Source organism: Panthera onca, chromosome A1 (genome assembly GCF_046562875.1).
Source record: "Panthera onca isolate mPanOnc1 chromosome A1, mPanOnc1 haplotype 2, whole genome shotgun sequence".
Lineage (NCBI taxonomy): Eukaryota > Metazoa > Chordata > Mammalia > Carnivora > Felidae > Panthera > Panthera onca.
The window spans coordinates 93,759,246-93,773,488 of NC_138339.1; the positions used below are offsets into that span (position 1 = coordinate 93,759,246).

The 14,243-nt window shown below is 37.3% G+C and overlaps 1 protein-coding gene across 13 annotated transcripts in view; it reads right to left on the reverse strand.

The window, feature by feature from the left end:
- Nucleotides 1-14,243, reverse strand: part of ATG10 (autophagy related 10) — a 270,304-nt gene that overhangs the window by 106,058 nt on the left and 150,003 nt on the right. The gene's annotated exons all lie outside the window — the stretch shown is intronic.

A 14,243-nucleotide genomic window follows, 5' to 3' on the forward strand; every position in this document is an offset into this window, starting at 1 on the left:
TGAAGAATTTCCTTTCAAATTAAATTAGTAAAAGGAAAGAAGCAGGTTGGTTTGGCTCATTTCTACCTCTCATTAAAACAGTAACAACAATGAACAATTGGAAAGAGTTACAGGAAAGATTTCAAACTTTATCAATAAGAAATAAGGTTTCCTGTGGAGATAAGTAAAGCCACAGACTGCTCTCCAGATCCGTATCTGCTTTACTAATTCCCCACTCACAGTCAATGCATTGGGGGAGATATTACACTGGATAAATCACAACCTAAGATACGTACAAAATAGTTTTCACTATACTCCAGTAAACACTATCAATTAAACACAATGAATTAAATAACCAGAGACAAATCACTGGAATATATATTCCAGATACAGAGTTAATCCAGTAGCAAGAAAGAGGTTTTTCTGTTTGTTTATTTGAACTGTCATTAGGCAATGTTACCTGTACCTCCTTTTAAAGCAGTTCTTCAAACCAAATTCTTTCTTTTTGGTCAAAGATTAGGTTGGTTAGCATTTATTTATAATTTCTTTTCTTTTTTAACATTATAAAGCATCATGTCTTTGTGACAAAAAAAATAATTGCAAACACTGCACAAGTACATAAAAAAAAAATGGGAAATCTCCGTCACCCTAGCACTTCTATACCCCAGGTATGTAATAATTTTTAACAGATTAGTGTATACTTTTAGAATTTTTTCGCCTACAAACACATTCACACACATACACCCACTCACCCACCCCTGATTTAATCACAACACATACACATATTCGTTGATTAAATCATGGGCATCCTAGCATGTCTGCCATGTCAGTACTATAGATTTTGCTCTTTCTTTTGATGGCTTCACTGTATTCCAATACATGACTGTGCCATAGTTTGTTCAGTCATTTGTTTTAGTATGTCCATATTGCTAGATATTTTAGGCTGATTATAACTTTCTGCTACTACAACTAATAATTCAATACATATCTTAGCACATATATCCTTTTAGACCTCTTTTTTCTGTGGTACAGATTCCGAAAGGGGGCATTATTTTAAGAAAGGGTATGTGCATTTTAAGTTTCAATACATACTGCCAATCTATCCCCAGAAAAAAAGGCTGTATCAATTTATATTCCCAGCAAGAATGTAGGAGAATGTCTTTTCCATATCCCGTAAGTACTTGAACATTATTTGTTATTAATTTTGCCTATGTGCAAAATTAATGAATTTTTTTTATTTTTTCATTATTTTAATTTTTTTTCATTATTTTAATAAAAATAATGAATTTTTATTTTTTTTATTTTGTGAGAGAGAGAGAACGTGTGAAAGCAAGCAGAGAGAATCTTAAGCAGGCTCTCCACACTCAGTGCAGAGCCTGACGTGGGGCTCGATCTCACAAACCATGAGATCATGACCTGAGCCGAAATCAAGAGTCAGACACTCCAGTGACTTAGCCACCCAGGGGCCCCTGATAAATTTTGAAACATCATTTTTTGGTTGTAAATTCTAGTTTCTTGATTACTAGTGAAAGTGAACATCTATTCATATGGTTATTGGCAATTTGCATTCTTCTTTGATTGCCCTGCTCTTATCCTTTTGCCTATTTTTCTAATATCTGGTTTGCATCTGTCTTATAAAATTATATATACTCTTTGTATATTAGAAATAACATTACTGGATATAGATAGATCTCTCTGCATCATAGAAAAAACAAAGGTGTGCAAGGATGCGTGTGATATGTATATGTACGTATATAAATATGTACATGCAACATTTTCATTCAGCTTTCTTTTTAACCTTGTTTCTTATATATTTTATCCTGAAGATTTTTTTTTTTACTTTTATGTAGTAGGATCTGTACATTTTCTCTTTGCAGCTTCTGAGTTATCTGTCTTCATTAAAAGGCCTCCTACTTAGGCAAACCATAAGAGCCTCTTAAATACAGAGAACAAATTGAGGGTTGATAAGGGTGGGGAGGGAGGTGGGTTAAACAGGTGATGGGCATTAAGGAGGGCACTCTTTAGGATGAGCACTAGGTATCATATGTAAGAGATGAATCACTGGGTTCTACTCCTAAAACCAAGGCTACACTGTTAACTAACTTGACAATTAAAAAAGAAAGGCCTCCTACTTCACCCCCACCTCACTCCCAAAAATTATAAAAATGTTAAATTTTATTCTGCATACAAATACATGTTTTTAAATTTCATTTAGATCATTAATCCATCTGAATTGTATTTTCGTGTATGGTGTAAGGATTTTTTCCAGATGATTTCTAATAGTGCATTCTTTCCCCCATTGTTTTTTAATGCTACCTTTACTATAAATTAAAGTGTGTGTGTGTGTGTGTGTGTGTGTGTGTGTGTGTGTGTGTGTGTTTATTCCCTATTCTTCTGTATTGAACTATTTCTCATCTTAGACCATCATTGTCCAATTCTTAAACAAATACTGAATTGGGTTACTAATTTCTACATAAAACTTCAGATACAGACTGTCTGAGACTCAGTCCTGCTAGGGAGGATGAAATTCCTAGAAAGAAGTTTCCTTCACCTAAATTCAAATTCAACACTCAGGTATGCGTTGGGGCTGGTACCAGATACATGCCAGTAGTAATCAATTGGGCATAAATCCAGTTTCTCTGGAACAGTTAGGAGACCCAAGGAATAAGAGACAGGGGACAGAACACACTTTCTGAAGAGCCATGAGAATTCTCACTGTAACCACTGTTCTCATCAGCAGGATACCTCTGTGGGGATTGAAAGCTTGAGCACTCTCCTCATTGGGAGTGCTGCTATGTCTCCCAGTGCTGCTCTAGCTGCTCTGGGCAGCTAGCTATGGGCAAAGACATTTTTGCATCCTTAACTCATATTAAATGAATTTCAATCCTTGACCTGTGTCTGCTAGGATCCTTACATCGTTCACAGTCACTGTTATGAAGCCCATGCAAGTGTCATGCAATGTGGAAATCTCAGACTTCTACATCTTTTCTGCTTTCCCTTCCAAAAGTACCAAATGGTTGTAGACTACAGTTCTTGCCTTATTCATCTTTGTATTCCCAGAGACTCTAACACTGAGTTGAGAACCACAGTAAACAGTACTTTCTAATTCAGTAGCAGATCTGTTTCTTCCCATCTAAGTATTCTACAACACACTTCATAGATAATTCACCAGCAACACTATCCCCACAACAAAGTCTGAAAAGAAGTAAATGGAGGAGTAAAAATGCAAAAGATCACCAAAAAAATAATAAACAAATGGCAAATAAAGATGTTTAACATCATTAGCCATCAGGGAAATGCAAATTAAAACTACAATGAGATATCACTGTGTATCTATCAGAATGCCTAAAATAACAAATAGTGATACCGTCTAATGATGGTGGAGATGCAGAGAAACTAGATCTTTCATACACTGCTGCTTAGAGCATAAAATCATATGGCAATTTCTTATAAAACTAAACATATAACTACCATACGACCCACCAACTTACTCATGAGCATTTATCTCAGAGCAATAAAAAACCTGTACACGAATGTTCATAGCAGTTTTACTCACAACCGCCCAAAAATTGAAATATTTCAAAGGTCTTTCAATAGGTCATGGTTAAACAAACTGTGATACATCACACTACTCAGCAATTAAAAGAGCAAACTATTTTGTTTTTGCTTTCACTTTTTTTAAGTTTTTAAATTTTAATTCCAGTATAGTTAACATACAGTATTATATCAGTTTCGTGTGTACAAAATAGTGATTCAACAATTCTATGCATTACTCACTGCTCTACATAATAAGTGTATTCTTTAATCCCATCACCTATTTCCCCTACCTCCCTCCTGGTAACCATCAGTTTGTTCTCTACAGTTAAAAGTCTATTTCTTGGTTTGCCTCTCTTTCTCTTTTTTTCCCCCCACTTTGCTCATTTGTTTTGTTTCTTAAATTCCATATATGAATGAAACCATATGGTATTTGTCTTTCTCAAACAGCCTTATTTCACTTAGCATAGAACTCTCTAGCTCTATCCATGTTGTTGCAAATGGCAAGATTTCATTCTTATGCAATCCCTATCAAACTACCAACAGCATTCTTCACAGAGCTAGAACAAACAATCCTAAAAATTTTATGCTATTACAAAAGATCCCAGAAAGCCAAGGCAACATTGAAAAAGAAAAGTAAAGATGGAGGCATCACAATTCTGGACTTCAAGTTATATTACAAAGCTGTAGGTTCAAAACAGTATGGCACCAGACAAAAATAGTAACACAGATCAATAGAACAAAAACCCAGAAATGAATACACAACTACATGACCAGTTAATCTTCAACAAAACAGGAAATAATATCTAATGAAAAAAAGACAGTCTCTTCAACAAATGGTGCTGGGAAACCAGGACAGTCACATGCAAAATAATGAAATTGGACCACTTTCTGACATCACACACAAAAATAAACTCAAAATGGATTAAAGACCTAAATGTGAGACATGAAACCATAAAAATCCTAGAAGAAAATAGAGGTAGTAACCTTTTTGACATCAGCCATAGCAACTTCTTTCTAGGTATGTCTCCTGAGGTAAGGGTAACAAAAGTAAAAATAAACTAATGGAACTGCATCAAAATAAAAAGCTTCTGCAAAGTGATGGAAACAATCAGCAAAACCAAAAGGCAACCTACTGAATGGGAGAAGATATTTTCAAATGTTGTATCTCGTAAAGGGTTAGTATCCAAAATACATAAAATACTTATAAAATTCAACACCCAAAAACAATCTAATTAATAAATGGGCAAAAGACATGAGTAGATGTTTTTTTCAAAGAAGACATACAGATGGCAGACACATGAAAAGATGCTCAACATTACTCACCGTCATGGAAACACAAATCAAAATTACAATGAGATATCACCTCATACTTGTCAGAATGGCTAAAATCAACAACACAAGAAACAGCAGGTGTTAGGGAGGAGGTGGAGAAAGGAGCATCCTCTTGTACTATTGGTGGGAATGCAGACTGGTGTAGCCATTCTGGAAAACAGTATGGAGGTTCCTCAAATAGTTAAAAATAGAACTACCCTACAAGCCAGTAATCACATTACTGGGTATTTACCCAAAGAATACAAAAACATGAATTCAAAGGGATCCATGCACCCGGATGTTTATAGCAGCCTTATTTACAATAGTCAAATTATGGAAGCAGACCAAGTGTCCATTGACTGATGAATGGATAAAGGAAGATGCAATGTGTGTGTAGTACACAATGGGTAGTGCAAACATTTTAACAATATTTACTCTTCCAACCCATGAGCTGGAATGTTTTTCCATTTCTTTGTGTCCTCTTCAATTTCTTTCAACAATGTTTTATAATTTTCAGAGTACAGGTCTTTCACCTTTTTGGTAAAATTTATTCCTAGAAACTTTATTTTTGGTGCATTTGTAAATGGAATCATTTTCTTAATTTCTTTCTTCAACTTTGCTATTAATGTATAGAAATGCAACAGATTTCTGTACATTGATCTTATATCCTATGACTTTATTGAATTCATTTATCAGTTCTAATAGTTTTTTGGTGGAATCTTTAGGGTTTTCTACATATATATCACATCGTATAGAAATAGTGAAAGTTTTACTTCTTCCTTACCAATTTGGATCCCTTTTATTTCTCTTTGTTATGTAATTGCTGTGGCTAATATTTCCAATACTATGTTGAATAAAAGTGGAGAGAGTAGACATCCTTGCCTTGTTCCTGACCTTAGGGGAAAAGCTCTCAGGTGTTCCCCACTGAGCATGATGTTAGCTATGGGTTTTCCATATAAGGCCTTTATTATATTGAGGTATGTTCCCTCTAGACGTATTTTCTTAAGGGTTTCTATCACGAATGGATGTTGTACTTTGTCAAGTGCTTTTTCTGCATCTATTGAAATAATCATATAGTTTTTATCCTTTCTCTTATTTTTTTTAAATTTTTTTTAACGTTTTTAAATTAATTTTTGAGACAGAGAGAGACAGAGCATGAACGGGGAAGGGGCAGAGAGAGAGGGAGACACAGAATCGGAAGCAGGCTCCAGGCTCTGAGCCATCAGCCCAGAGCCCGACACGGGGCTCAAACTCACGGACCGCGAGATCGTGACCTGAGCCGAAGTCGGACACCCAACTGACTGAGCCACCCAGGTGCCCCATATCCTTTCTCTTATTGATGTGATGTATCATGTTGATTGATGTGCAAATACTGAACCATTCTTGCATCCTGGGGATAAATCCCACCCACTTGATCATGGTGAATGATTTTTCTATATACTGTTGGATCTGCTTTGTTAGTATTTTGTTGAGGATTTTTCCATCTGTGTTCATCAGAGATATTGGCCTGTAGTTCTTTTTTTTTTTTTTTTTTTTTTTGTGGTGTCTTTATCCAACTTTGGTATCAAGGTAATGCTGGCCTCATAAAATTCCTCTTCTGTTTTTTATAACAGTTTGGAATAATAGGTATTAAATCTTCTTTAAATGTTTGGTAGGATTCACTTGTGAAGCCATCTGGCTCTGGACTTTTGTTTGTTGGGAGTTTTTTGATTACTGACTCAATTTCATTGCTGGTAATTGGTCTGTTCAAATTTTCTATTTCTTCCTGCTTCTGCTTTGGTAGGCTATGTGTTTGTTAGAATTTATCTATTTCTTCTAGGTTGTCCAATTTGTTGGCATAAAATTTTTCATAATATTCTTTTACAATTGTTTGTATTTCTGTGGTATTGGTGGTTACTTCTTCAAAAGAGCAAACTATTGATACACACAACTACCTGGGTGACTCTCCCTGGAATCATGCAAGTGATAAAGCCAATCCAGAAAGGTTACAGACTATTTAATTCCATTTATAGAACATTTTTGAAATGGTAAAATTTTAGAAATGAACAGAGAACAGATTAGTGTTGGGGGGTGGGCAGAGGGAGGTGAGCTATTGTTACAAAAGGGCAACATGAGGAATCCTTATGGTGATGGAAGCGTTCTTGACTCTGGTAGTGGATACATGAACCTACATATGATAAAATGTATAGGACCAAAAATATACACACACAAACACAAAAAAAACAACTAAAACTGGGAATTTCAAATAAGATTAATGGATTGTATCAATGCCAATATCCTGGTTGAGATATTATATAATAGATTCACAAGATATCACAAGATTACCCACAGGAAAGTGGGTATAATATACACGGGATCATTCTGATTATTTCTGCATGTGTATCTATAATTAACTAAAATGTTTCTATTAAGAAATGAAAAGATAGTGAGGCAATTTGAGTCTTGCTAAAAATAACTCCAAATTTCTAAGACCTCAGGTGCTAACAGTACAGATGGCAGAGGGATCAGGTTAATAAAAACAGGCTAATGTCTGGGATTTGCTTTACAATAACACAGGAAAGGGGTCAGTGGACAAAGGTATGAAAAGGGTATCACTGGCCATAAGGTGGTAACCACTGAGGTTGCTTATTGAGTTCATTGGTATTTATTAGTATATCATTCTGTCTACTTTTGTTAATATTTTAAATTCTCCAAAATAAAAAACAAAGTAACAAAGGTTTTTGATACCATGTCGCAATATAATGAATCACAGAACTTTAACAGTAAAGAAACAAGAATCATTTCATATAGCCTAACACTCATCTTGCAGATGGAAACAACAAATCCCAGAAAGGTTGGTAGTTTACCCAATGTCACCCCCAGTTAGAGGCACAGTTAGTTATAACCTATGTGGAAACACTGAAACCACTGTTCTTTGTACTGTAGTACGCCATTTCTTAACTATTAGCATACTTAAATTGGACTGATGTTCTGGGGAACATCAGATTAATATTAACATTTGAGTAATTTGTTAAAATTTTATTATTTTCTTTTATTATGTTTTTAAAAAGGGATTTGGGTATATTTATTTTTATTTTTTTAAATTTTTTAACGTTTATTTATTTTTGAGACAAAGACAGAGCATGAACGGGGGAGGGGCAGAGAGAGAGGGAGACACAGAATCGGAAGCAGGCTCCAGGCTCTGAGCCATCAGCCCAGAGCCCGATGCGGGGCTCGAACCCACGGACCGGACCGTGAGATCGTGACCTGAGCTGAAGTCGGACGCCCAACCGACTGAGCCACCCAGGCGCCCCGATTTGGGTATATTTAATTTGATTTAAGAGTTACTAGAAAAAGAAGTCACATGCACTTTTATTTTCTTCAAAATGTTGCTATGTCATTATATTAGAAGATACCTGTGTTTAGAAAATTACATTCATTCAAGGAGCAAAAAGATTAAGTGGTTCACGTTAATTATAGAAACCTTGATTTTACTGAATTCAATTAACAGTAAGTTTACAGTGATCTCTCATTTAGAAAATCTGATATGAATTAAGCTTTACAACTAAATCCCATTAAAGAGGGATCATGGTGAAGACACTTCATAGATATTTTATTGAAAGCAAACCCAAATAGTGTGTTGCGCTTAAGAAATGAGATCCATATCTCTATTTAGCCTACAGGAAAAAGTAATTGAACGAAGAAAAACTTTCTTCTATCACTAAAAATATCTATTACTATTACTGAGCAAACCTAAGTAACGAGCTTTATTCATAATGTCCCCTTGAGGAAAAGAGAGTCTATTTGTTTATCTTCTACCAGTCAAGTTTTTTATTCAAACCTAACATTAACAAGCCAGAATCATAGCCAAGAAGCCAAAGAGTGACAAGGGGGCAGTGCTGGTTCAGAGGCAGTCTGTAGCTGTATCCATCAGTGGACACATAAGCCATCTACAATGGCTATGTAACAAACTTCATTTAGTTTCCTTCCTTCTTCCTTCCTTCCCTCCTTCCCTCCCTCGCTCCCTCCTTCTTTCCTTCCTTCCTTCCTACCTTCCTTCCTTTCGGAGAAAGCACACATGCAAGCTAGCAGAGGAGAGGGGCAGAGGGAGAGGGAGAGAGAGCATCTTAAGCAGGTTCCACATGGAGCCGTGAGGCAGGGCTCCATCTCACAACCACAAGATCATGACCTGAGCCAAAATCAATAGTCGGACTCATAACTGACTGAACAACCCAGGCACCCCTCATTTGATTTTCTTGAGCCAACAGCTTTTAATGTCGTCAGAAGTGATAAAAGCTGATGAAAGCTTTTTAACAAACCACTGAAAAGTCAATTCCTTAAAAAAGAAAGAATTTCAACTATTAAAACATTTAAAGTGAATTATAAAAATAATCTAGGTGGAACTCTAAGTAAAAGCAGGCCTTTTTTCCATTTCACTTGTTTTAGATTGGGGTGATCTTTTCACTATCTTCACTCCTAGAATGACTTTTTTCATGATCTCTGTGGCTTTTGAGTGACTCACAACAACCCTTCCAAGTGATGGCATTTTTTCAACAATTGTAAATGTAGTAAGTGGTGTGCAAGAGAGGGTTAAACACAAGGCAGACATCTATCTTATAGTACCCAGGGTGAACAACAAAGGGTGGTCACCAAGATGATCCCAAGAAGAGCATCTCAGTGATGCTCCCCCTGTTTCTAGGTATATTATCACTACTACTCCTGATTTTTTTTTAAAGGAAAAAAAAATACATGACTCTTTGCTCTTCCAGCTTCCACATAGGGGAGAGAATTAGCATCAGCATGGCCAATGTGGGTTCCTACTGAGATAAAGAATCTGTCTCCTGTGTGGGATGAAATCCTCCTCTGCAGCCTGGCAAGCTAAAGGGCAAGGCAGGAGGGAGGGGACCCAGAAACCCACCAAAGCACATCTGGCAGCTTTCTGCATGCTTACAGTTGTCTCCATAGTGCTTCTTAGGCCCTACTTCCTTTAGGACTGTGCAGGAGATAGCAAGGCAGCTTGAGCCTGAAGCTGGACAGCTAGCAAATCGGATGAGTTCAAGGCTGTCTCTTAGACTCCATGCCAGAGAACAGAGCTCCCCTGGGGGGAGGGAAGAGTAATAATGTTTAATAGCACCTATCATATGCCTATGACAATTAGCCCTTACATCAGAACAATATATGAATAACATTGTTTTCTGAAGAAAAAAAATCAGAAGGGCTTACAAGGACTTCTTTAAAGAAAAGGATGGTTCTCCTCATCTACGTTTTAGGATTGCTGAGCAGCTACAAGCAAGAAGAGTTAGCAGGATAAGGGATTTTAAAATCAGAAATCCCTAATGGCAATCATGACTAAACGGAGAAAGGGAAAGACTTTCACCAGTATTCTAAGCTTTGGATCAGTCTAACATGTTCAGAGTTTCCCCTTTGCATGTTACATAAGAAAGACCAGCATAAGAGGCACCTGGGTGGCTCAGACAGTTGGTTAAGCGTCCGACTTCAGCTCAGGTCATATCTCACGGTTTTTGAGTTGGAGCCCTGCATCGGTCTCTGTGCTGACCGCTCAGAGCCTGGAGCCTGCTTCGGATTCTGTGTCTCCCTTTCTCTCTGTCCCTCGCCCGTTCTCTCTCTCTTTTTCTCTCTCTCAAAAGTAAATAAACATGACCAGCATCAGTTTTTCTGCTTCACTCTTCAAGGACCATCAGATCTGGGGCGTAGGGAATGTTATTAAACATTTGTGTTCTCAGGCGCCATCCCCACACTGTGCCTTTGAACTCAGCACTTCTGGGATGGTACTTAATAATCTACCTTGTTTACAACATTCCAGGTGATGCTAAAGCAAGTGGTCAGCAAACCACCCCAGTGGTTGCCTCACATATACATGAAATGCCTACTTTGGGATTCTTTACTTTTAGAGTCTATGGGATTACAGTGCCAAGAAAGCCGAATCACCAAGACTCAAAACTGCAATAAACCAGCTTGGCTTCACTGGCTGCTCATCTATGTCTTAGGGAATATCACTAGCTCATTGGTCTCCTTTCAGTGGGATCCTATGCACCTCTGTTAAACTAAGACATCAGTTCATCACCCCCACTCAAGGTACAGAGTCTCTGGCCTTTTCCTTTATCTCCTCCTATCCAAAAAAAAATCCTTCAGTTTTTCCTTTTTCTTTGAATTAATTCTTGCTAAAAATATCAATGGCCATTAATGGCTTAGTATGGTACTCCTTTATTAATTATTACATTCAGTTGCAGATCTGTGGCTGATAGCCTTAATCACAAGGAATCTTTACTAGTGGAATTTGGGGTGCCAAAAGGAAGTAAGTTTTGCACCATGCATGTAACCACCAATGTGTAAGATGTGCCTTAAAAGCCACTCTATGTTTTAAATCCAGAGTCAGAAAATTCTTCCCTGTGCTACAGGGTAAATCAGTTTCAACTAGATTTACCCTTGCAGAGAATTAAGAAATAAGAATCATCTTTTATATAATATACTCTCAAAATTATGAACCAATGTATTGTCTTCAGAATTCTCTTTCCCATATTAAACAATCCTAGTTCTTTTCCTTTTTTTTTTATATCCCTGATTCCAGAGGTCTGCAAAAGCTTTCTTAAAGAGTCACAGAGCAAATATTTTAGGTTTTGTGGGCCATAGGTCTCTGCCATTGTAGCGTAAAAGCAGCCATTAGCAGCATGTAAACAAAAGGACTGCAGTGAAAACTTTATTTACAAAAACAAGGTATGGCCCATAGACCTTAGTTTGCCTACCCCTATGAGTCCCATCTTAAGGCCTTCTTTAACTTCATTTTATTATACTTTTATAAGTAGTAAGCAGAACCTTATTAAAGGAGGTATATCTCCATTTGGTGAACTTCCTCCCCCCTTTTCTACCTTCTTTTCCTATCTTAGGATGTTACATTAGATGTCCTGTGGGGATAAATTCTGAGCCTTAAAAGAATGATGATAATTGAATCCAATAGGCTGAAGTTTGGCTGAAGCCATTTTCTAAAGCAGAGATAGCACTACTCTAATTTAAAGAAGTGAGATTTTTAAATGTCTTGATGAATAAACTGCAAATTCCTTCAGCATAAGAATGAACTTCTATACTCAAATCCAGAAATGGGTAAATTTCACTGCCAAAGGGTGAAAATGATAAGGTCTTGATAAAGAGTCCCAAAGCCAAGCATTGTAGTAATTTCAGAGGGCTGTGCAGGCTCTCTCACCATGTGCACAAGCAACAGCACATGTAGGAACAAGCAAAGATCTAGTCTGCAGGACCTCCCAGTAAGCCAACAGCTCATTCCACTTCTTCAAGACCGTGTCTGGGTTATGTGGATGTGAATACGGCTCTATTTGTTTGCTTGTTATTTTTTGTTTTTGTTTTTGTTTTTGTTTAACCAGGACAATCCTTAAAAAGTTCTACAGGTATCTGCACCATGTGCCAAGTCCTGTGATTGTGCCAGGACAAGTCGTGGGGTCCCTTGTAAATAATATTATTTCAGTAGCAATGAGAGCACAATGAAAGTTCTCATCTTTCTACTGGGGTGTAAGAATACATTCAAAATCAAAGATAAAAACACTAGATATTATGGAAACATAGTATGGTCAAATGTGGAAAAGGGTACGGAATTTAAAATTAGATCTGGATTCAGCTCCTGGCCCTGCCACTCAAGGGATAGACAGGTCCCTTAATCCCTCTGAGCCCCAGGTTCCTTACTTGATAAATGAAGGCACTTTCCTCCCACTTGTCCCTTGTTTGAAGTACATTAAACAAGACAGAATGTAAAAATCTGACACATAGTAGGTGTAGGGATTAACTTATTCATTCATTCATCACCAAATGTTAGAGAGTATCTTCTGTGTTCTAGATCAAAAGTCAGGAAATATTTTCTTAAAGGGCCAGTTGGTAAATATTTTAAGCTTCGTGCGCCACATGTCTCTGTCAAAATCACTCAATTTCGCATTGTAGCACGAAAGCAGCCTAGACAATATGTAAATTAAGCGTGGCTTTGTTCCAATAAAACGTTATTTATGGCCACTAAAATTTAAATTTCATATAATTTTAATGTGTCATGAAACACTATTCTTTTTTCTTTTTCAACCATATAAAAATGTAGAAACCATTCTTAGCTTGTGAGCTGTACAAAAATAGGCAGCAGGCCATAGTTTGCCAACCCTTGTTCCCATACTGTCCTAGGATCCAGGAAGAGAGAGAAGAACAACAGATACTGTGCCCTGAAGGGAAGAAACATGTTAAACAGTCACACAAATAATAATAAAATTATCGTCATAATAAATGCTACTAGAGAAAATGCTCATAGTCCCCAGAGTGCATATAATTTTACCACATCTATAAATTCAGTGTGTAAGATTTTAACCTTTTTTTGTTTCAGCTCTTTAAAGTATAAACCAATTTATGTAGCACAGACTTTTTAAAATTCCTAATCACTATTTCCCAAGGTTTACTTTTAGTTCAATGACCATACCATCCACCTAGATAGATTTTTTAACCTTTTTTAAATGTTTATTATTTATCTTTGAGAGAGAGACAGAGTGAGATCAGGGGAGGGACAGAGAGAGAGATAGAGACACAGAATCTGAAGCAGGCTCCAGGCTCTGAGCTATTAGCACAGCCCGATGTGGGGCTCAAACCCACAAACTGCGAGATCATGACCCGAGCCAAAGTTGGATGCTCAACTGACTGAGCCATCCAGGCACCCCTAGAGAGTAGATTTTTGTCCCCACATTCACCAGATTGCCTTATCACCTAGAATGCGTCACCTCTAACCATCCAATCTTCTTCCTGACAAATTCTTCTTAGAGCCTACTAAAAAATCTCCTTTGCTCAGTCGGTTGAGCATCCAGCTCTTGATGTGGACACAAGTCATGTACTCAGGGTCATGGGAGTGAGCCCCGAATCAGGCTCTGCACTGATAATGTGGAGCCTGCTTGGGATTCTCTCTCTCCCCCTCTATCTCTGCCCTGCTCACACACACACAAATGCTCTCTCTCTTTCTCAAAAAAAAAAATCTCCTTTCACACTTCATTCTGCACTTTCTCCTGCCCTCAGCAATAGTTTTGACAATGTCCTGCACATTTTTTTTCTCAGCTTTACATATACTCACAAATATGTGCACACGTGCACAATGTGTGCAAACAGAGCACATACACATTCACTCACTAGTGATTACTAAGGAACTACTATGTGTTAGGCATGGTGCTGCCACTGGAAAGATGTTGGTGAACAAAACAGACAAGGTCTTTGCTCTCAAAAGAGTTTATAACTAAAGGAATTATAATTATTTCATTAAAGTCTTGCAAATATTGTAAGAATGTAAGAAACCATCTTGGGGCCTTATCTGGTCTAGGGCAGGGAAAGGTTTCTCCTGCCATGGCACACACACATCCTTTGGAATGTGAGTGCTTCATCGAAGGCAGGGC